Genomic DNA, 25,076 nt, shown 5'->3' on the forward strand with positions numbered 1-25,076 from the left:
TTTTTGAAGAATATGGAATATATAGTAAAACTGGGGCACTCAAAGAACAGACGCCACATCCAATATAAAATTTATGGGATAAATCTCAGAACCATTCGAGATACAGACAAGGATAAGAAAAATAGATGGTCTCTCACCGCTATTATTCAACATGATCTTAGACGATATTATCAAACAACGTGAAGGAAAAGTAAAAGGTGTTGAGTTAGGGAGAACACGCAAACAAGACAGTTTTGAAACGACTGGCAGAGAACCTGGCAATACTCAGCAACAATAGACAAGAACCACTGGAATACTTAGATGAAGCCTCTGCCAAAACAGGTCTACAAATACCAAATGAGAAAATGCAGTACACGGAATGAAAGAGCAACAACGCACAAGCCCTGAAAACAAAATACGAAAAGGTTAACAGAGTAGAAAAATTCAAGTATCTAGGGTAACGTATACAAATAGGAGGATCAAACAAGGCATCCAACATAGAACGAACAGAAAAACTTCAGAAAGAGTGCAAACTGGCATGGACGCGCTACAACAAAACAAACATTTCAAAACACGCCCAGCTTAGGTATTGCAGTGTAGTTATACTACCAAAAACACTACGCATGACAAACAACGGCAATAGGAGCATCAGGCATCACAGAGACGCAAAAGATAGAACGTAAAATCCTCGTAAGAATTTTCGGAGCTATAAACTGTGATGGTATATGGACGAAGAGACCAATGAAAGAGCCGGCCGCAGTGGCCGAGCGGTTCTAGGCGCTTTAGTCCGGAACTGCGCTGCTGCTACGGTCACAGGTTCGAATCCTGCCTCGGGTATGGATATGTGTCATGTTCTTAGGTTAGTTAGGTTTAAGTAGTTCTAAGTTCTAGAGGACTGATGACCTCAGATGTTAAGTCCCATAGTGCTTGGACCCATTTGAACCAATCACATAATTATATCAACACTCAGATAGTCTCATAGACGTGATCAGAAAATGCGTCTAATGTTCTGTGAACGCATACGTAAAATTACCAGCAACAGACTCACAAAGAAGATTTTTTGATGTAGTAAACAGCTCAATAAAAAAGCAGTTGGTTTCAAGGAACAGAAGGAGACCTAAACCAAGCATGAATCGGTGGGGAAATGATTGGGGAAAGAGATAAATCGAGAAACAAACTTCTGAACACGAAATTTGAAGTAAAGGAAACAGGAGTATAGTCAAAGGCTTGATAGATTTTGGCAGGCGAAAAACACAGGCTATCGGTACTCACGACAGACACTTTCTTCTTTCCCTAGATGCAAGGACAAAGAAATTGTACTCTGTACTGTGGCAGGAAGTGCCACAATGTCCCAGTTGTACAATGCCTTGCTTGATACTTTCGGTCGTAAGTTTATTTTATGTAGCTCTCTGAATCAAAGTTTGTCACAGTTTGCAGCGTTAAACTTGGCTTCAGTAAGATAAAGTGGTGCTGTAATAGTACATATGTCTACGATTAGCGAAGTTGACGAGGAAGTGAATATTGGATTGTTAGCTATTAAAGTTTGGTTCAGTCGAAACACGCGTAAATTTTAGGGGAACCGGAAAGTAATGGTGCTTCTGTGCATGTCTATATTCATTTGTCATTTATCAACTCATTGTGTACTTCAGAGACGTGCCAAAGACATTTTAAGGTTAGATCGACTTACTTACTCGTTAATAATTAAATCTTAAACTTTTTTGCAATTGACGGTCAAATGGCCATCCAAATATCAGAAGAGAACGAAGGAACCCAGGTGAGGAGAGAGTTCGACTACGAGAAAGACGAGAGCAAAATTTTCGTGGACTCTTCTCTGAACTGGCGTCAAGTGCAGAACGGAGCGCATAACGCTCTGTACGATGCAGAGAAGAAATTTGAGGGCTGACCTTCAGCTAGATATTAGCTGTAGCATCGTTGAGCTCCCACTGTGGAGAAACAAATCAGCTAATTAGTTAATTGTCCTTGCGAGGACTGAGAGGGCATTTTAATATTCACACTGCTCCAGCCATGCGCATGCATATCGCTATATTCCAAGACTAGGGATGAGTGCATGTTTTCTCTTATCATGAGAAACATAGGGAGAATTTCTGCTGAAAAAAAAAAAATCAGCAAAGGCATAATTAGATTTTGTAGGAATTTCAGTGGGTGAGAGCAGCCATAAACATGACAGCTCATCGCAGCTAAGGTAAATACCATGCGCAGAGGTGTAAACTTGTTGATTCACCAGCTTGTGTCCACTGTAAACTCGAGCGACCTTGGCTAATCTTTTGCTTAACTTGTCACAAAACTAACCATTCTCTGTATACTCGATTTTCATCCTAAATAGCACCAAACTTTGATCCGGAATCGGATGATTTATCGTAGTACTGGCCAACATAATGAAGTAGTCGTAAGAATAATTTTGTAAAGAAACTTCTAGCTAAAATTTACCATTGTTCTGTTTAGGATTATTTCACTTTCTGAGGACGAGATGCGTTCGTTTGACAACTGTTGTCACATTGTCGCAGTGTAAACTGTGTAAATGCATGTATTTCTGTAATAAGATTGCAACATTAAACCGAAGTTATTTACAGCTTACACAGTTGTTGTTGATCGGACACTAACCTTACACACTCTTGAAGACTCGAATGTATGGTGATGCTCGACACATTATGACACACTCTTAGGCTAAGATTTAATACGTAGTGACACGTCTGAATTTCATATAGTTAAGCAGCGTATTTCTATAGTTTGTGAGAGTGTCATTACTGTAGATATGCCTTCTTGCAATACAGGTTTCCTTAAATTCATTTACAGAGCTCTTCAAACTAGAAATCATACAAATATTCAAACGAGTTTTATTTATAATAAACTGGGTAATATCTGATTACACTTATGGAGATTATTTTGATTTTTCAAATTGTAGTCTACAGTCTGAAACTGGTTTGATGCAGCTCTTCACGCTACTCTGTTCTACTTGCAAGTCTCTTCATGTCTGCATAATTTCTGCAACCTACATCCATTTGAATTTGCTTACTGTATCCAAGCGTTTACAATCTTTAGCTACCTCCCTCACACCTTCTTCCATTACCAAACTGAACGATTCTTTGAAGCCTCGAGACGTGTCCTATCACTGGGTCCTTACAGCAGTCTTCTGCGGCTCCACATTTCAAAGGTTCTTTTGTTTGTACAGTATATCCATCGAGATTTCACTTCCCCGCAAGACTACAGAGAAATACCTCCAGAAAAGACTTCTTGGCACTTAAATTTGTATTAGACGTTAAGAAATTTCTCTATTCCAGAAACGCTGTTCTTGCCATTGCCAGTCTGCATTTAAATCCTCTCTGTTTCGACCATAGCCAATTATTTTACTGCCCAAATAACAAACCTCATCTATTTTTAATGTCTCATTTCCTAATGTAATCCCCTCTGCATCGGCCGATTTGACTAGCCTCCACTACCCTTCCTTTAACGAGAAATTTTCCATTCTAGATCTTAAAGTTTCTGTAGCCCCATAATATAAGTGGGAGTCTCGAAGTCTGGTAAAAGACCCATTAGAGCAGGAGTTCCGCAATGGTCAACATTACGCCCTGTATTTTATACCTTGTAGGCTATCGACACACCCACGGAACTCGAAGAACACATCGCACACTACGCAGAAGACAACATTTTTCCTCTTGCTCGAAGAACAGACACATGGTAACGGGGCGCCTGCAAAGCGTGTTGAAGAAACATCGAAACGAGCAAAACGATGGCACATCACACCAAACACTGGTAAGGCGCAAACCTTTACATTCATGAGGCGCCTAGCAAAAAGGTGATCCTTGCGACGATCCATACAGCTACTGAGACTACAACGACAAAACCTAGCCAGGAAAAAACACAGCCAGGTATCTAAGGGTATCCTCGACAAGCGCCTGGCGTGGAAGCACCGCTTCGAGAAACTGAAGCTAAAAGCTAGTGGTAGGATGAAGGTACTCTACCCACTGCCGAAGGTGTACATCTTCCTATCGACATCGACAGGAGTGTGTCTGAATTGCAGCCGCGTATGCCCAGTTTTGGAAAATACCTGTCCAGTATGGGCGCATGAAGCCAAAACGACGTTGCATAGGATACAAATGGTGCTCCTTATCTACCGCAACGACTCCCGATAGCCGAACTACATGCCGTTATCGGCATCGAAATGCTTAGCCCCAGATTTTGCAGCTTTCTGTGGTTTCGGTAGGGAATATGAAAACGAGTTAATCACGAACTTACGACATTGCAAAACTGTTCGTGATAGTTACAGAATGTGAAAATCGGTGCACGATTAGATATCACGAAAAGAAATGCTGTAGTTCAGGCGGGTAAATAGGGTAAGTAATGAAGACATTATCGGTTATGGAGAAAAGTATTTTTTCGCACAACTTTAGGAAAAGAAGGGCTCTGATTGTATGACACGACCTGACCCATGAAGAAATCGTCAATTTGGTAATGGCGGGGAATGCGGGGGTTGAAAATTGTAGAGGAAGACCAAAGATTGAATACAGTTAGCAGGTTCAGATGGATGGAGATTGTGGTCGTCATGCAGAGATGAACAAGCTGGCGCAGGACAGGATAGAATGGAGATTGTATGGCATTAAATGAAAGGAAAATACAGCGCCAGGAAAAAAAAATTAGTGCACCCCTTTAGAGGTTTCCAAGTCACTCAAGATTTATTGTTCAAAAGTGCATATGGAGTACGGGAAATGTTTACATACATCAATAGCACAAGCATTTCTGAGGTACCCGGTGCCGACTCATGCTGAAACACCCATATTAGTACGTGGTGTAACCTCCACAGGGCGCAATGCAGGCACTGACTCTGACATCCACTCGATCGAACACATGGCTAGTACTGTCCTAGGATACGTTACTCCCCGCCTGCTCGACTTGTTCTCGTAGTTTTGTGAAAGCTGTTGGTTGACAAGTCACATGAGTCACTTCTCGTCCCATATCATCTCACACGTGCTCGATCGGAGGCAAGCCCTGAGGTGGTGCTGGCCAGGGAAGTGGCTGCACGTCCTGCAGAACGCGTTGAGTTTAACGGGCAGTGTATGGGCGAGCATTATCGTGTTGGAACAACACATCTCCTTCCTGTTGCAAGAATGGCAAATGGACGGGTTAACAACATTCTGCGTGTACCAAGCGCTGATTAGCCTCCCCTGCAGAAACACCAAAGCTGAAGGAGAGTTGTAACTTACCTCAAGCTGGATCAAAGTCTAGGGTGGGGATAGTGTCTTGAACGAACGCACTCTACAAGACAGCGTCACCACGTCTACGTTGTTCACGCAAACGATCATCACTTGATTAACTTTTTATATCTGGGATCCACAGTCATGTAGAACTTTATAAAGTGGTTCTGAGCGCTATGGGACTTAACTTCTGAAGTCATCAGGATTTCGTCCTCGGGCTCTGCCGTGGTGTAGTGAATAAAACGTTCTATGTTTACAAGACGCGATATATTAAAAAAAAAAAGACTCGAGCTTTCGATAACTGTCTCTGCCATCGGCATCACGAGCAAAAAACCGCTGTCTGCTGGTGCTGTCACGGCGTTACGCTTATGGAGGTGCAAAGGCAGTATTTGGACCCTTCCAGAGAAGGCCGGAGTGATAAGTGATGCATGCATAGGAAGGCGACTTGGGCAGCTGATAGGAACTCCGCCCCGTCAGAGAACCGAGTTAGCTTGGGTGGCGCGAAGGGCGATGCCACATTTGAAACCATCTCTCCCGCCTCCCTGCAAGCGTCAGGTATACCCCTTGTAATATTTCTGGCTTTACAGCCATCATATTCGGCTACAAGAAGCTCTTCTTAGAGCAGTTGAGAAGGCAGCTGTGGCTAGAGGACGTAATGTGGCAAGAGGTACCGATGACAGATGGTTTGATCGGTACGGGTATCGTGAGAAAGACCGTATAAATTGTGGTCCGTCTCCCGGATTGCCTGCTGCATTCGGAAGATGCGCGACTAAGTAATACTTTTCTATTATCAATATTAGACAAACTAAACAGCGTATTCACTTGAATTTCACTTTTATAGTATCTCTGAATTGCGTGCTATCATTCCAGTATTTTGCAAGTATTAATAACCAAAAAATGGTTCAAATGTCTGTGAGCACAATGGGACTTAACATCTGAGGTTCAAAATGGTTCAAATGGCTCTGAGCACTATGCGACTCAACTGCTGAGGTCATCAGTCGCCTAGAACTTAGAACTAATTAAACCTAACTAACCTAAGGACATCACACACATCCATGCCCGAGGCAGGATTCGAACCTGCGACCGTAGCGGTCACGCGGTTCCAGACTGAAGCGCTTAGAACTGCTCGCCACCAGCGGCCGGCTAGAACTTTATAAAAGACATCATATTTGCGCCAGTGACTGTAACACTTTCTGTACTTCACGATTGCAATATCGGCCTTAGGTCATTATCAAGTGAAGATGTTATGGCTATTATTTTAGGCTGACATGGCCTAATAGCCATAACACCTTCACTTGATAATGGCCTCGGGCCGAAATTGCAATCGTGAAATAAAGGAAGTGTTACAGTCACTGGCGTAAATATGATGTCTTTTATAAAGATCACCACTTGCGTGCACACAGAATCTACTTCCATCGCTGAAGACCACAAAGCACCATTTTATCTTCCAAGTAATTTTCTGATGGCGCCAGTCGAGCCATGCACGTCGATGCTGTGACGTGAGTGGAAGACGGGCTCGAGGTGTGCGTATCCGCAGTGCCACTGCTAATAACTGGTTCTCAACAGTCCGTGTTGACACGTGTGGGCTCACAGGCCCTCTTACCTGTGCTGTGGTAGCTGTACGATCTGCCACTGCTGCCCTTACAACACGACCATCCTGGCGGGTGTTCCTGTTACGCGGACGCCTAGAACCTCATCTACAGGCGTGAGAATGTTCACGTGATCACTGACACCAGCATCGTCGCATAACTAACACAGCTCGTCCGACATCTGTGGCAGTTCTCCTAGAAGACCATCCCACCACTCCAAAGGCCACAGTTTCTCCCCTTTCAAACTCGTTCAGTTGGCTGTAGGAAGCACGAGTGCATCTCTGTGGCATTGCTGCCTGCTAACATCTTACGCCACACTGAGGCTTCTAGCTGTGAGCATTCCCTATTCAAGAGTAGACACAGGTGGCGTTCTGGTAGCTATGCCACGACGCTATAGGACGACGTTGAAACCATTATCAGCACATCTACTATCTCCCAGATGACACATGCAAAACACAACTCACTTATAAATATTTTCCCCAGGTCTGAAGGAAATAACTGAAGACACACTTTCGGAAACACTTCCTCAAGGAAGAGAGAGTTAATTGCACTCAAGCAGCAGTATAACTTTAGTCGTAATAGACGACGAACTACGATTTTTGTCTTTGTACCACTTTGCTGGCAACGAGTGGGGGTGTAAAGGGCGCGAATAAGCGTGCCGGAGTACTTTGAGGCCTTACTGACACCGCAGCAGCTGGTGCAGGTCCCACGCTGGAGAGCGTGATAAGCTGGCGGACCGGGCGGTTGCGGAAAGCTCAGCTTGTCGATTACACGCACAGTGTTTCATGTGCGGTCGGTGGGCGGGGGGTGGGGAGGAGGGAAGGGAGAGAGTTTGTGGAAGCGCCTTAGCCATCAATCAGAGTGCGAGCTGTGATACCTTGACCTCGCCCCGCTACCAGCAACGCAGTTACAACTACAAGCACTGTGTCGCTGATCCTTCCTATCCCTCTCCTCGTATGGTTATGTCGCCTGCATTTACTCTCCTCCAGAAGCCTATTACGCTGTTCAAATCGTCGAACGCCATGAACTCCGCCTTCCTTTCAGCACTTGCCAACGCTGTATCAACGTGTTAATCACACCGCTCCTTCTTTTTACGATAGTGTGTTTCCCCCGTATCGTTAGGACCGCTTGCGTGAAATTCCAAACCGTAATGCCATCTCGTGGCGAGATGCAGCGTAACGATCCTTGGAAGTTTCAAAAACATCTGTGTAGAAAACCAAGGCGCTAGCATTGCTGCAGAAGGAATCCTGACCGCAAATGTAACAGTAAATATCTGACACTCGTCGGAAAATCGCAGTGGAGTAGTGAGGCAACATCAAGTTTCTTGAGTCTTCCAGCGTTTGTGGGCTAGAATTCGTCGAATTCGACCTGAATACCAAGAGGCAGCTTCCTAGTTGCTCCTCCAGACGAAGCCCGTGCACCTGTTTGGCCAGAAAACGGATCACAGTCCTCGATAACTCACCGTATTTGCCGGATTTGGTCTCAGCCGGCTTCTGGTAGTTCCCCAAATTGGCAATGAAAGGAAACCGTTATAATGCACTTACGGATATCCAGGAAAACTGTACTGCACTAAAAAAAAAAAAAAGCACTACAGTGAGTGTTTCAAAATACGTTTTAAACGATTTCAGCTGTGTCTAAGTTCAAGAACGGACGATTTTGAATAATACAGTGATTTTGTGAACATAATCCGTGTCTTTTATTTTTCGTAGCCTCAGCTGTAACTGAACTGGAACACACTGTGTAGTATCCTATGACGGCGATATCTGAGGCAGTAAGGTTGCATTTACGATAGAAGATTAAAAGGGCATTTGCGCCTATTTGACTTCTGACTGTACTACACACGTTTGGAAAGATGGAGATATGTGATCGGTGTACTGTTTACTGTTTGTGTAGTTTGTAAATCCGGGGCGGCCAAGAATTCGGCCTGCGAGTCGTGTCGCCTCTCGTGCCATAGCACAGTGTGGCTGCACAGTTACCCCGCCGCCAAGTCACGCTGTCTGGCTTGAGGAGGGAGAAGAAGGGGGAATGCACGTGACTCAGATGGAAATGCAGTCACACTGTGTACGAACTGGTTTCATATTTCAGTATCTCAACAACATAGATCACAAACGACACAAATTTTCAGTATTATTAAATTATTTTTGACATGCTGAAATCACAAAATAATTTTTATCTGGAACGAACTGTCAGTTTACTGATAGATGCAGACAATTTCATAGGTTTTCCCACTCAGGTTGAAAAACTCCGCCATCTCTCTGCCCACATCCACCACTGCTGGCGGCTCACCTCCAACAGCGCAACGCTACGCGCTGTTAACATCCAACTGCCCAACACTACAATAGCGACTATTCCAACAATGCCACCCAGCCACAGATTGCACACAACACAGCCAGTGATTTTCATACAGAGCGCTACGTGGCCTTAACGATATAAAAACCTAAACAGCCTACTTACAAGGTTACTACATAATCATGACTGACTTAGTTTCATAATCGAAAAAGGCATTTTACACACATACGTCGATCGAAATATTGTAGCGCTGTTACATTCTCATTAGGGAAAACAGTGCAGACTCCATGGACGGTTTTAATGTAAAAGAATCTGCGTTGAAAACGGGAATTACATTGCAGGTCAGTCAGTTCCGACAGTATATTCACAGGGGAGCTTTCGACTGAAACAGCAAACCGTCTCGAAAACAGATGTAATTCTTTCAAGATCAAATGAATTCTTCGAACTTCGCGTTATCTTCAAAATCAGTGAGATTGTGAAATACGACTGTGCTTTTGGAAAAATTGTCTTCTTCTACAATGCAATTTTCTTTTCAAACGCATCCCCATCAGTTCAGGAATAAGTTGTTTCTCATCTTGCAATGTCTTTCTGTGGACAGCGTGCAGTCAAGGCCACTTCTGCAGTTCATTGGGAGTGTTCTAAGTTTCGTTCAACTTTTCCTTCTTTCTTTATAAATTCAGCAACAGCGAGTTTTAAAACAAGTCGTTCCAGGTATGCCCCTTGACTTCACCAACGTGCTTTGCAGTAAAATATTGTGTTATTCTAAACGATAGACCCATTTTCAAAACTTCGTATTTACTCAAGTACAAATCCAAAACGAACAAGCTTTATACCAATGAAAAGAGGAAGATTCAAAGTTTTTTTGATAATGATTGATATCAATTTAATAAATTTAATAATTTGTTATAATTAGTAATTAATTAGTTTTAATAATTATGTAATAATTAGAAATGTGATAGATGTTATAAATGTTCAATGTGGCCACCGTTGGCTGCATGGCAAACATCGACGCCGTAGCCAAACTCGTCCCACACACGCGAAATCGTATCTGCTGTTACTGAATGCACGGCAGCAGTGATCCGGTTCCGCAGATCGTTCAGAGTGGTTGGTAGAGGCGCGACGTAAACAGCTTCCTTCACGTAACCCCATAAGAAATAGCCGCAGAGTGTGAGATCAGGAGGTATCGGTGGCCAGAAGGGCAGATTCAGCTCCTCAAGACCCTTGCGATCGATCCGGTGCTGAGCAAGAGTGTCATTCAAAAGGCCTCGTACATCACGGTGCCAATGGGGTGGAGCTCCATCCCGTTGGAAAATAAAGTCCTGTGAATCTTCCATAATTTGAAGAAACAGCCATTTTTCCAACATGTGATTTCCGTTACAGTTCCTTCCGCAAAGAAAAATGGTCCCTAAACTTTTGTACGGGATACGGCACAGAACACGTTGATCTTCGGCGAGTCTCTTTCGTGTTGGAATGGTGAATGTGGATATTCCAAATCTCATACGCGAACACTGTGTCTGTTGACCTTTACACTAAAGTGGAACGTCGCTTCGTCGCTAAAAAAATTACACGCTGTAGAAATGCTTCATCGCCGGCCGCTGTGGAAGAGCGGTTCTAGACGCTACAGTCCGGAACCACGTTGCTGCTACGATCGCAGGTTCAAATCGTGCCTCGGGCATGGACGTGTATGATGTCCTTAGGTTAGTTAGGTTTAAGCAGTTCTAAGTCTGCGGGACTGATGACCTCAGATGTTAAGTCCCATAGTGCGCAGAGCCATTTGAAACATTTTTGAAATGGCTCTGAGCACTATGGGACTTAACTTCTGAGGTCAGCAGTCACCTAGATCTTAGAACTACTTAAACCTATCCAACCTAAGGATATCACACACATCCATGCCCGAGGCAGGGTTCGAACCTGCGACCGCAGCGGTCGCGCGGTTCCAGACTATAGCGCCTAGAACCGCTCGGCTACCCCGGCCGGCCCATCTTTGAAGAAACTCTTCATCCTCCATCTTTGCTACCACATAACCACAAAATGCGAGAAGCTTCTCTTTATCATTGGGGTTGAGAGCCTGCACAAGTTGTAATCGGTGGGGCTTGCACAGGAAACGCTGTCTCGGAACTTTCCATACAGTTGGTTGGGTTATTCCAAGTTCTCGACTGGCTCTATTGGTAGACGTAGTGGGACTGCGCACACAACTTTCTTGAATCCGTTGGACATCATCTACTGACAAACGTGGTCGGCCTGTGCTTTTTCCTTTGCACACACTGCCAGTCTGTTGAAATTGCTTAAACCAACAGCTAATCATTTTGCGAGTTGGTGACTGAATACCGAATTTGGTACGAAATCCCCGCCGCACTGCAATTTGCGACTCACTTTTCGCGAATTCGAGAGCGCAGAAAACATTGTGCTCCACAGTCGCCATCTCACTCACAACAGACAGTGAAAAGGAATGACGGCCCTATTGCCGCGCGAACTCTACTGGCCGCTCCTGAAACCATAATCGCCCTCCCGCCCGCCGCCCCCCTCCAAATACTTAGAAACATCCTCTTTTCATTAGTATAAAACTTTTCATTTTGGATTTGTACTTGAATACATACGAATTTTTAAAAATGGGTCCATCATTTAGAATAAGCGAATAAGCATAAAGTCTCCATACTCTTCGTTCAGTTCCATCGAAAACTGTTGCAAGTGACAGTGGAATAATGCGCGCGACTTCAGAAAACTTACTGTTCGTACCACAAAATTCTTCTTGATGTACATAGCAATGATTTCCATCTGTTGATCATTGTAATTTTACGCCCTTACATGGTTATCTAGTGCTTAAATGGTACTACAATATCTTATCACAGCAAGTTTCCGGTACCCATCGATTATGATGAGACTGCATAATAGATATTCAGAATTCTCATCGCTCTCTTCTGTCATTCCCATCCATTTTTAAAGATTTGCGACAGTAGATAGCTAGACTACCCCTTTTTGTGCAAACAGCCGGTGGACCTGTGAATATAATTCGTACCACAAAACAACAGCGAATGGTAAACAGCGTTGAGACCACGACTCTATCAACAGAAAAATGCCGCACTGCAATACTAAATGAAACGTCGCGCTGCATCGAGTACTTCCGAGGAGAACCGAGCAAAGTCGAGACAGGCCGAGCCTCGGCCCACACGCAGCCCACGCATTTGTTTCGCGTGAAGTTTGGCACGCTGCGGCTGGCCCTGTTGTAAATGTATGTTAGTCCCTAAGGTATCGTGTCCCTAAAGTATCGTGTGGAGGTCACCTTCGGTCTTTTTATGAAGTAGTAGGTGGATTCACTTTCAATAGAGTTGATCGCTTCAACAAATAAGGGAGCTTTTGGATAAAGTCAACGGAATGGACACAGAAATACAACGTACATGCCCTTCTAGCAGCACTTATATTACTTGTATTAATATTTTAGGGAAAAGATCATCGAGTACCAATTTCAAAATTCTCTTGTATCCAACAATTTATTGTGTTGATAAAATTATACAGGTATGTAGCATTAATATTTACATTACTGGGCATTAAAATTGCTACACCACGAAGATAACGTGCTACAGACGCGAAATTTAGCCGACAGGACGAATATGCTGTATTATGCAAATGATTATCTTTTTAGAACATTCACAGAAGGTGGCACCGGTGGCGACACCTACAACGTGCTGACACGAGGAAAGTTTCCAACCGATTTCTCATACACAAACAGCAGTTGACCGGCGTTGTCTGGTGAAACGTTGTTGTGATGCCTCGTGTAAGGAGGAGAAATGCGTACCATCACGTTTCCGACTTTGATAATGGTGGGATTGTAGCCTATCGCGATTGCAGTTCATCGTATCGCAACATTGTTGCTCGCGTTAGTCGAGATCCAATGACTGTTAGCAGAATATCGAATCGGTGGGTTCAGGAGGGTAATACGGAACGCCGTGCTGGATCCCAGCGGCCTCGTCGCACTAGCAGTCGAGATGTCAGGCATCTTATCCGCATGGCTATAACGGATCGTGCAGCCACGTCTCGATCCCTGAGTCAGCAGATGGGGAAGTTTGCAAGACAACAACCATCTGCACGAACAGTTCGACGACGTTTGCAGCAGCATGGACTATCAGCTAGGAGACCATTGCTGCGGTTACCCTTGACGCTGCATCACAGACAGGAGCGCCTGCGACGGTGTACTCAACGACGAACCTGGGTGCACGAATGGCAAAACATTTTTTCCGATGAATCCAGGTTCTGTTTACAGCATCGTGATGGTCGCATCCGTGTTTGGCGACATCGCGGTGAACGCACATTGGAAGCGTGTATTCGTCATCGCCATACTGGCGTATCACCCAGTGTGGTGGTATGGGGTGCCGATGGTTACACGTCTCGGTCACCTCTTGTTCACACTGACAGCACTTTGAACTGTGGACGTTACATTTCAGATGTGTTACGACCCGTGGCTCTACCCTTCATTCGATCCCTGCAAAACCCTACATTTCAGCAGGATAATGCACGACCGCATGTTGCAGGTCCTGTACGAGCCTTTCTGGATACAGAAAATGTGCGACCGCTGCCCTGGCTATCACATTCTGCAGATCTCTCACCAACTGGAAACGTCTGGTCAATGGTGGCCGAGCAACTGGCTCGTCACAATACGCCAGTCACTACTCTTGATGAACTGTGGTATCGTGTTGAAGCTGCATGGGCAGCTGTACCTGTACACGCCATCCAAGCTCTGTTTGACTCAATGCCCAGGCGTATCAAGGCCGTTAATACGGCCAGAGGTGGTTGTTCTCGGTACTGATTTCTCGGGATCTATGCAGCCTAATTGCGTGAAAATGTAATCTGATGTCAGTTCTAGTATAATATATTTGTCCAATGAATACCCGTTTATCATCTGCATTTCTTCTTGGTGTAGCAATTTTAATGGCCAGTAGTGTAGAAAGAAATTTGAAGAAAACGTGTTAATATTCGAAAGCAAAATACTAAGGAAAACGTTTGAACCGGTTTTTTGATTAAAGAAGCATGGAATTCAGTTTAAGAATAAATGAACTATAGGAGCTGTGGGACACCGCAACATCTTCCACGAGCTAACGAGGACAAGGTTGAGGTGAGCTGAATGATGGAGAATATTCTACTTAGAATAGCATGATGTGGGACAGTAGGAAGAGAAAGACGCAGAATTAGGTTGCGAGGTAACATCCGGACGACGCAGCTAGAGGGTCATACAGCAGGTGTATGGTCGATAAGGCGCGTATCACATGTAAAGTAAAGGCATGAAGCGAATTTAAGGGAACTTCTCCGAATGGTGTGGTAGATTGTTGGTTGCCCCTAAGTGTTGCCTAATATGAGTGCAGAAAGTGCAGAGGGAAGCATTTGTTATAAAATCCGATATGCCTGGCTTCGAAGAGTTTGCAGTGGTTTCAGCTGAGTGTCAGCAACCACTGACAACACTTCCAGATAATACAATTTGGTAGCAAGTACGATGGCAGGCGAGACTGTCAGTTGTGCCTCTGATTGTCCGACGCTCTTAATAAGCGGATACAACAGATAAAATAGGCCGGAACCCATGTAATAGCACTGGCTTTGTGCGGTGTGCAAGTTATTTGACTGAGACAAAGTGAAGTCCGTACAACACCAATTGTGAGTTGGATGTCGATATCGACTCACAGCCACAGTCTTTAATGCATGGGTGCCGGCGCCTCCACATCACACCAATGCCAGCCGCTACCGGGTGCTGTGGGCACGCCCTCTATCGATGTACGGCCACAGGTGAGGCTCGGCGTGTCTTGCGCCAGCCGTTGTCTGTCTGCGAAGCTACTGATTACACGACATGACACCTGCAGTATAACGACCCGCCATTAGCGACTACGCTTTGGGAATTCCCTCTTCGCATTACCAACTCGTGTCGAGACTATTTTAGACTTGTTTCTGCTTTTCGATTATTTTTCGGTCTACTTCGGCACTTGGGTTTCATAGTGGGTACTGTTATGATGACGACGAACGAGATGTCGCCATGTTGACTGGTGGCTACTGCTGAATAGAAACATATAAATCACAGCAGGTTTGTCAGTAACGCCGACAAGGTGCTGGCTGCATGGTCTGGATCTGCAACGACTAAAATAATCAGAAGTCATTCGTAAAAAAATAATATATATTGTACTTAACTGGTTGTACAGGATTCTTCTTGGCTGCATACATATAGTTATAAACAGATAGCTATTGAGGTCTCACTTAGGCCATACGTTGCTAAGCGCCTTGTTAGAGGTTGCAGCTGAAGGCTATGCTACTTTACTACTTGACGTCCCGAGCGCCCGAGCGAGAGTGGACGAGAGCTCGCTGGAAACTTGATACAAGCCGCGGAGCGGCGCTAGCGGCGTTGGTCGCGACTCACGGGTCCGATGATACTAATACGGACCGCGGTCGATAACTGCAACTCCTAACAAGTGTGGTATCGAACGTTGATACCACAGGTACCACAGTTGTAGATATTTTAAATCATTGCGATATTTTACCATTATTCTGTACATACACTCCAAAACAAACAAAAAGTCAAAGAAATGGACGCACCACGAAGGAATTATCCCTATGAGGCGGAGATCGGTAGACGTGATCTACATACACACACAGACAAGTGATTACAATTTCAGAGAAACTCGATGATTTATTAAAGAGAAAGAGCTTTACAAACTGAGCAAGACAATAACGCATTGGTGCACCTCTGGCCCTTAAGCAAGGAATTATTCCGCTTGGCACTGATTGATGGAGTTTTTGGCTGTTCTCCTGCGGGATATCGTGCCAAATTCTGTCCGACTGGCGCGTTGCGTCGTCAGAATCCCGAGCTGGTTGGAGCACCCTGCTCATAATGCGCCAAACGTTCTCAATTGGGTAGAGATCTGGCGGCCTTGCCGACCGAGGTAGGGTTTGGCAAGCACGAAGGCAAGCAGTAGAAACGCTCGCTGCATGCGGGGCGGGAATTATCTTGCTGAAATCTAAGCCCGAGGTAGTTTTCCAGGAAGAGAACAACACGGGGCGTAGGATACCATCAACGTACCTCTGTGGTGCAGAGATGCCGCAGGTGACAACCAACGGGGTCCTGCTATGAAATGAAATGGTTTTCCAGACCATCACTCCTAGTTGTGAGGCTGTACGCCTAGCGACAGTCAGGTTGGTATCCCGCCGCTGTCAGGGGCGTCTCCAGCTTCGAATTCAACTCCGATGACCAGCAAAGCCCTGACTGGAGACGCTCAGGATGGTGGTGGGATACCAACTCGACTGTCGCTCGCCGTTCAGTCTGACAACTTGGAGTTATGGTCTGGGGTGCCATCTCTTCTTATATCAGGACCCCTTCTGTTGTACGACGTGGCACCCTTACATCACAGCGGTACGTCGAGGATATTCTAAGCCCCGCTTTGTTGTCCTTCATGTAAGCCATCTGGGGCTTACATTTCAGCAAGCTAATGCCCGCCCCCACACTGCGAGAGTGTTTACTGTCTTCGTGCTTGCCAAACCGTACTTGGCCAGCATGGTCGCTGGATCTATCCCAAACTGAGAACGTTTGGAGCATTATGGGTAGGGACCTCCAACCAGCTCGAAATTTTGACGAGCTACCGCGGCAGTTGGTCAGAATTCGGCATGATATCCCTCAGGATGACATCCCACAACTCTATCAATCGATGCCGAGCCGAATGAGTGCTTGCATAATGGCCAGGGGTGCTCTCTTAAATAAATCACACTTTTTTTTCTAAAACTGTAGTCATTTGTTTGTCTGCATATGTACATTACACCTACCGACTTCCGTCCCATTCGGATAATTCCTTCGTGGTGCGTAGTTTTTTCTTAACTTAGAGGGTATTTAGATTTCTGCTTTGTTCTTAGACCGTTTCTACTTTTTAAGACATTATCGAGTGTTCAGTTGTATAACAAAGTGTGAAACGTTCCGTATCATTCGTGTCTCGCGCGTAGCCACACTCGTGGTCGCTGCGTGAATCCACGCACTCTTGTCTTGTGCCCCTCGAGGCAAATTACGTGATATGCTACTACGCGAAGTTAGTTGGAAACGTTTACTGGCGACCCAAGATTTTCTCCGCACTGTTACATTTGCAAAATCAGTTTAAATAAGAGATCGCAAACCTCTCTTTGACCCTCGAGGCAGAGTTATACTTTTCACAACTCCAGACTCGATAATCAAAATTCCTGTAGCTATACAGAGGGGTCGGAAACAATCTGTAAAGCTTGTAAGCCAGTTGCAGGGTAGGTTATGCTGAGAAATAATCCTTCAGAGAAAAATTCGTACGTTGGTCCATTTCCGAGTTAATTAGAATTTAATACAGCCAATCAGGCCGTTGTGCTAGCAAATTGCAGCTACCTGCGAGATCAGTTAGTGCCAGTTGTTCTCACACCGCAGAAGACAGGGCAGGAAACTGCTTCGCCTCTGGCTCGGCTTCAATCCTTACTACCGCCCATGTCTGATTTTTCGATCGTTCCCTTGTTCAGTTTTAGGAACCCAGACGCTGCACACGTCCCTGGCTGGTCGTCTGAATTTGCGAGCTCAACGGCCTGATTCGCTAACTTCAATGCTAAGTAGCTTGTAAACGGCGCAACGTATCAAATTTTTTTCGTAAGAATAATTTCTCAGCAGGATCTACCCTGCAACTGCCTTACAAGCTTTTCAGACTGTTTTTGACCACCCTGTCAATCATAAGCAGAGGGCAGGCATTTTCACTCGCCATTTCCTGCTCCTGCTTAGAGCACTTTCCGAGCGAGGTGGTCCAGTGATTAACACACTGGTCTCGTGTTCGGGGGTATGATGGTAAAAATCCTGTCCGGCCATGTCGATTTAGGTTTTCGGTGAATTCTCTAAATCGTTTAAGGCAAATGCCGGGATGGTTCCTTTGACAGGGCACGGTCGATTTCCTTTGCCATCCTTCCTTAATACTAACTTGTGCTCTGTTGTAAGAGGTCCGAGCAGATGTAATTTCGATGTATTGCTCATGCGCTGCCTGCGATATGCAAGATATAAGAGAATCTCTGACCAGAGAGCAGTGTTGATTGCAGTAGGAACTGTGTAGCTGTAGCAGTAAGTTGTGGCTAGTGAGCTGTCTGCTCTGGTCTGGTCTGGTGTATCGTGTTGGCTGGGCCGGTCGCGGTGCAGCGATGCCGGAGCCTGAGCATTATTGTATAAGGTAAAAAGCAGCCTCGCGCATATGCAGCAATGTTATTTCAAGTCCCATGTAAATGTTTTAAAAATGTCCTAATAATAATCTTTCTCATATAAAGTAACTTTTAACAACCATTCATTTCAATTTAAAGAATTTACTAATTTCTCCAATCCATGATCATCCCGATTATTGCAAAAGAAAAATCAGTTGTTTCCCTTTCATAAACGACAAATCTATCGGCCAGCATTGCACAGGGCTGTGCCAGAAAAATTTATTGTAAGAGCAGATATATATGCGTTATCCGGCGACTTCATTGAGGTAAGAATTTTTCTCTTTTTTATTCAGAATGGTCTTTCAGGGCCATGACGCATCACTGCTGACGTCCCAAATTTTCCAGGTTAAATTTACAGTCAATCATTGAAAAGTTATAAGTGAGCGACAATTTAATTGAGAGGTTAGTTACTTTGTATTATTAGCAGGTTACTGAATTTATATTTTTGTTGGGACATTACACTGAATGTGAACGACATAATTATAATTTTTACTGTTGAGAGGTTTAGGAATTTTTCTGTTGGGAGGTTACGAAAAACTATTTTGTGGGGAGGTTACACTAAATTAGAATATTATTAATATTCATATTATTTAATTATATTTTGTGGGGAGGTTGCACTGTCTCTGATGACCCTCACTGTCGAAAGACAGGCACATCAGCTCCAGGCTGAAGAAAAATCCCACTTCCCCTGCAGCCGGATACTGTCATAAGCGAATTGAACAGAAATAGGGCTTGCATGGGTGGCTAGGAAACGACGCGTTGCACATTACACTACCACCACGAATCGGAAACACAGTGGCATGAACCTAACTTACGGGAAATGTAATTTACTTAGAACAAGCTGCCATATGTATAGAAAGTGCAGCGTATTCATACGATGTTCTTCCGCCCACATTGGTTGTTCCCATGTTAGTGTTCTGCCGTCTCTTACGATCCCTCCTAGTTTTCTTAGTCTTCGGCTACACTCCATTTTCTTGGCATATGTCTTGTTTCCTCTCGCCGTTCTTACTGCGACGTTTTTTGGCTTCCATTCACGTCTCTATGATACACTCCTGGAAATGGAAAAAAGAACACATTGACACCGGTGTGTCAGACCCACCATACTTGCTCCGGACACTGCGAGAGGGTTGTACAAGCAATGATCACACGCACGGCACAGCGGACACACCACGAACCGCGGTGTTGGCCGTCGAATGGCGCTAGCTGCGCAGCATTTGTGCACCGCCGCCGTCAGTGTCAGCCAGTTTGCCGTGGCATACGGAGCTCCATCCCAGTCTTTAACACTGGTAGCATGCCGCGACAGCGTGGACGTGAACCGTATGTGCAGTTGACGGACTTTGAGCGAGGGCGTATAGTGGGCATGCGGGAGGCCGGGTGGACGTACCGCCGAATTGCTCAACACGTGGGGCGTGAGGTCTCCACAGTACATCGATGTTGTCGCCAGTGGTCGGCGGAAGGTGCACGTGCCCGTCGACCTGGGACCGGACCGCAGCGACGCACGGATGCACGCCAAGACCGTAGGATCCTACGCAGTGCCGTAGGGGACCGCACCGCCACTTCCCAGCAAATTAGGGACACTGTTGCTCCTGGGGTATCGGCGAGGACCATTCGCAACCGTCTCCATGAAGCTGGGCTACGGTCCCGCACACCGTTAGGCCGTCTTCCACTCACGACCCAACATCGTGCAGCCCGCCTCCAGTGGTGTCGCGACAGGCGTGAATGGAGGGACGAATGGAGACGTGTCGTCTTCAGCGATGAGAGTCGCTTCTGCCTTGGTGCCAATGATGGTCGTATGCGTGTTTGGCGCCGTGCAGGTGAGCGCCACAATCAGGACTGCATACGACCGAGGCACACAGGGCCAACACCCGGCATCATGGTGTGGGGAGCGATCTCCTACACTGGCCGTACACCACTGGTGATCGTCGAGGGGACACTGAATAGTGCACGGTACATCCAAACCGTCATCGAACCCATCGTTCTACCATTCCTAGACCGGCAAGGGAACTTGCTGTTCCAACAGGACAATGCACGTCCGCATGTATCCCGTGCCACCGAACGTGCTCTAGAAGGTGTAAGTCAACTACCCTGGCCAGCAAGATCTCCGGATCTGTCCCCCATTGAGCATGTTTGGGACTGGATGAAGCGTCGTCTCACGCGGTCTGCACGTCCAGCACGAACGCTGGTCCAACTGAGGCGCCAGGTGGAAATGGCATGGCAAGCCGTTCCACAGGACAACATCCAGCATCTCTACGATCGTCTCCATGGGAGAATAGCAGCCTGCATTGCTGCGAAAGGTGGATATACACTGTACTAGTGCCGACATTGTGCATGCTCTGTTGCCTGTGTCTATGTGCCTGTGGTTCTGTCAGTGTGATCACGTGATGTATCTGACCCCAGGAATGTGTCAATAAAGTTTCCCCTTCCTGGGACAATGAATTCACGGTGTTCTTATTTCAATTTCCAGGAGTGTATTTTCTGTTGGGAGGTTACGAAAAACTATTTTGTGGGGAGGTTACACTAAATTAGAATATTATTAATATTCATATTATTTAATTATATTTTGTGGGGAGGTTACACTGTCTCTAATGACCCTCACTGTCGAAAGACAGGCACATCAGCTCCAGGCTGAAGAAAAATCCCACTTCCCCTGCAGCCGGATACTGTCATAAGCGAATTGAACAGAAATAGGGCTTGCACCCATGGGTGGCTAGGAAACGACGCGCTGCACATTACACTACCACCACGAATCGGAAACACAGCGGCATGAACGTAACTTACGGGAAATGTAATTTACTTAGAACAAGCTGCCATATGTATAGAAAGTGCAGCGTATTCATACGATGTTCTTCCGCCCACATTGGTTGTTCCCATGTTAGTGTTCTGCCGTCTCTTACGATCCCTCCCAGTTTTCTTAGTCTTCGGCTACACTCCATTTTCTTGGCATATGTCTTGTTTCCTCTCGCCGTTCTTACTGCGACGTTTTTTGGCTTCCATTCACCTCTCTATGATAGATACGATTTCAGCTTTTATTGATGACATCTTCTGACTTAACTTGTTCAACACATCACTCGATATTTTACTCCTGCTGTTCATTTCCCTCAACATGCACCTTTCTTCCTCTGTTTCATACCTGTACATCGAGCACTCTATGACAACGATGTAGGCTGGCGATGTCAACACTCCAAGGTTTCCCTTTAGTCTCGGGATGAAAGTGCTGTGCGTCGATACATGAGCGCTCCAAGCGACGTGCGACAAAAGGCACCTGTGTCAGCAACGTAGTTGATTAGTGAGCTCGCTATTCTCAGGTTCGTTACGTATCCAGATACCCACGTTGCTGCAACTTCCGTATCATCTTCTTCTCCCTCCTATCGACAGTGGTGCGTGACATCCATTAAAGTACGACCAACCAACGGTTCGAAAAGGCGATCGTATCGATCGACTGGTTGTTAGTAGAGGGCTCGCTGTCATCATTTTATGTGACTGGGAAACACAGGAACTCTTGACGTACACAAATGTTAACACCTATTGATGAAGATAAGCTAGCGCGGAAATTCTGTCATAAATTTTCAGGGGGACAGGGAGATGTGCGAGGCAAACAGCCCAGCATCTGTCCATCAGCATCAGGCGCGTAGATCACTGGATCTGTGCCAATCGTGCTACATTTGTTATGAGGGTCCTTCAGCCTTTTATATGGCGCAGTGTAAAACACTGCGCAGAAAGGTTAACGCTATGACAAAGTCTGTTCCGTAATGGTCTCGAAACAGCTGATTGACCACGAAGCGCTGCAAAGAGTTTTTACATTATTAAACACCTCTGTAATTTTCCTCGAGAGACTAATACATTTTTCCCATATACCGTTTCATACAAATGAGATTAGGGTTTAAATCCACTCAACGTCGAGCGAAATGGGAATGAACAACTAATCTATGAAGAAGAAAATCACTGGTAGTGTTTGAGGAACCTTCATCTACAACGTCTTACGGAAACGGCAGGAAACCAATTTGGCGGAACAGGGATTCGGATCTCTAGCCAGTCATAAACGCGTTAACCATTGCGTCACACTCCTGGACCATATCCTCATGGACTATTAGACGTCGATGTATCAGTTCAACATTCAAAGCTTGCAGTTGAAACATCCCATATCGCCTTGATGCGGAAAATGTTATAGACTGCTAGAGTAGATTATTTATTGCTAACCCTGAGACTTCCTCAGTGGGAAGTGACTGCGAATTCAGGTGCTGACTGACTCCGAAAGACGCTAGAGTACTTCGGCGCCTGATCACAGTAAGCTGTCAAATTATCTTCGAACACCACAGGACCCACGGCAACCCTCCACAGCGTAATATTGCCGCCACTGGCCTGCATCCGTAGGAAGGAAGGAAGGAAGGAAGAAAAAAAGGAAGATTAGGGCTTAACATCCTGTTGACATTGAGGTCGTTAGAGACGGAGCACTAGCTCGGAATGTTTCAAGTATGTGGAAGGAAATCGGCCGTGCTTTTATCAAAGGAACCATCCCTGTATTTGCCTCGAGCGATTTAGGAAAAGCATGGGCAATCTAAACGCGGATGACTGGACGCGGACCTTTAGTGTCGTTCTCCCGAATCCAAGTCCAATAAGCTAACCATTGTGTTACCTCACTAGACGCCTGCAACCGTGGCAAGGTGCATCCTTTGAGCTGCTGTTCCCCTGGTTGATGGTGAATCCGGACGCGACCACCGACCTGGTGCAACAAGGAACGTGACTAAGCAGTCGAGGCGCCAGGTATCCATTGGTCCGCGGTCCGATCTCGATGATCCTGAGCCCACTGCAGTCGCAATCGACGATGTCGTTGGATCGACAGTGGAACATCTAGGGTATAGTATGCTGCGGAGCCTTATTTGGTGAACGGTGTGCTCTGAAATACTTGTTATTGCTCCAGTATTGTACCCTTTCGTAAGATCTGCCACAGGTTGGTGCCTATCGCGCTTTACAGGCCGGGCAAGCCTCTGACCTTCTCATTCTGTGACCATGCGTGGACGTCCAACACATTGACCTTCAAAAGTTTTCCATTCATTCTCACGACAGTAGCAAGCGAACATCCGACCATCTTTGATGTTTCTGAGACGCTTGTTTCCAGACGCCGGGTAGAAAAAATGTGCCCTTTGATAAAGTCACTTATGTCAGTGGATTTCCCCACTTGCGGCACTTGTTGTCGCTAGAATGACTCCCCATTCGTCTCTTCTCGGCTTGTGTACAGTACTTTCCTTACCGAGTCACTCGCGCACAACGCCTCTAGGCGGCATTCTATCTCGCGATGGTCTGGAGTCATAATGTTTCAGCTCGTCATTGTATTCTTTTTGTAATAGTGTTACGGCGAACAGTAGTGCCTCGGAATAGTGTCCACTCAGCCTGATGATGGCAGTTGCTCAGAAGTCTGGGAAGATGACAACGGCCGAGAGAGCGGTGCGTTGAGCCCGCACACCTCATGCCGCGTCTGAATGACGCCGTTGGCACAGGCTGACCCGGTGGCCGAACAGCACTGAACGATCCACCAGGACAGAACGTGGAGTTGGTAATGTCCGAACAATATCGCCACTACCTTTCGCGATCGCAAGTCCTTTTATTAAGGATTGTATTTCCACAGACGTATCTACTGTATAAATGTGAGTATTGAAATTATCGCGGCGTAAAGAGTATTCCATGAGGATGTGAGCAATATCGGCACTGCAACCTATGATTATCATCTTGCGTCTTTACTGAGTCCTTTTGTAGGGAGTGCTCGCATCACACACCTAACTCTGCGACTGTATTAACAGACTGAAGTCATTTCGACTCAACGAGTCGGACATATTAGTAAGCTTCTATGTCATCTCACTCTTCACTAGCATCCCTCTCATGGATCGTTTGTCACTCAGAAGGAAGTTCAAAGCCAATATAAAAGCGCTGTTTCGTCAGGCGCTTTCCTCAACCTACTTTTTATTCAACAGTGAATTGACGGTGTTGCCATGGGTAGTCCTGCCTCCCCTCCGGTAGCAAACTTTTTTTGTGGAAGACTTTAAGGAGAGGGCACTGAATTCGGTATAACATAAAACAAAAGTCCTCTGGCGATATGTAGATGATACTTTTCTAGTGGGGCTCCACGGTCGAGAAGAACTGTTAAGCTTTTTACAACATCTGATTTCTATCCACGAGAATATCACATTTACGATGGAAGTGGATAAAGCCGGCTATCTGCCTTTTCTAGACGTCTTGGTCACTCGGAAAGTGGATGGATCACTGGGGCATTCCGTTTACCGTAAGCCCATACATATAGGCCTGTATTTGGAGGCGTCTAGCTGCCACCACCCCCACAAACTACGCGCATCCTTTGAGGGTTGGTTCACCGGGGGCCTGTTGTGACTGATGGAGACGGCCTTGCAAGGGAGCTGGAACACCTGCAATCTGTGTTAAAAGATAAAAGATAAATCTGTGTTAAAAGATATTCTCCACATCAGATCAGCACAGGTTTAGGGAAGAAGAACCGTGGCACCCACAAGATCAAGAAGACAAAGACCGTTTCCAATTCGGGGCGTAACTCCCGTACCTCTTAAAGAAACATTATGTTGAAGTCATCTTCCGCCCACCTACAATGACTTGTGCTCTTATTGGTTCGGCAAAGGACGATCTGGGACTCCGAAAGGATGAAATTAATAGAACACTTTTTCCGTAGGATAAAACCTACATTGTTCAGACAACGCGTATAGTACCTGAAAGGTGTGTTGAACACGATCGCCACGCTCGCCTTTCGCGGCACAGCAAGTCAGCCATAGCCGAGAATTGT

The sequence above is a fragment of the Schistocerca serialis genome, chromosome 2 (genome assembly GCF_023864345.2).
Source record: "Schistocerca serialis cubense isolate TAMUIC-IGC-003099 chromosome 2, iqSchSeri2.2, whole genome shotgun sequence".
Classification (NCBI taxonomy): Eukaryota; Metazoa; Arthropoda; class Insecta; order Orthoptera; family Acrididae; genus Schistocerca; species Schistocerca serialis.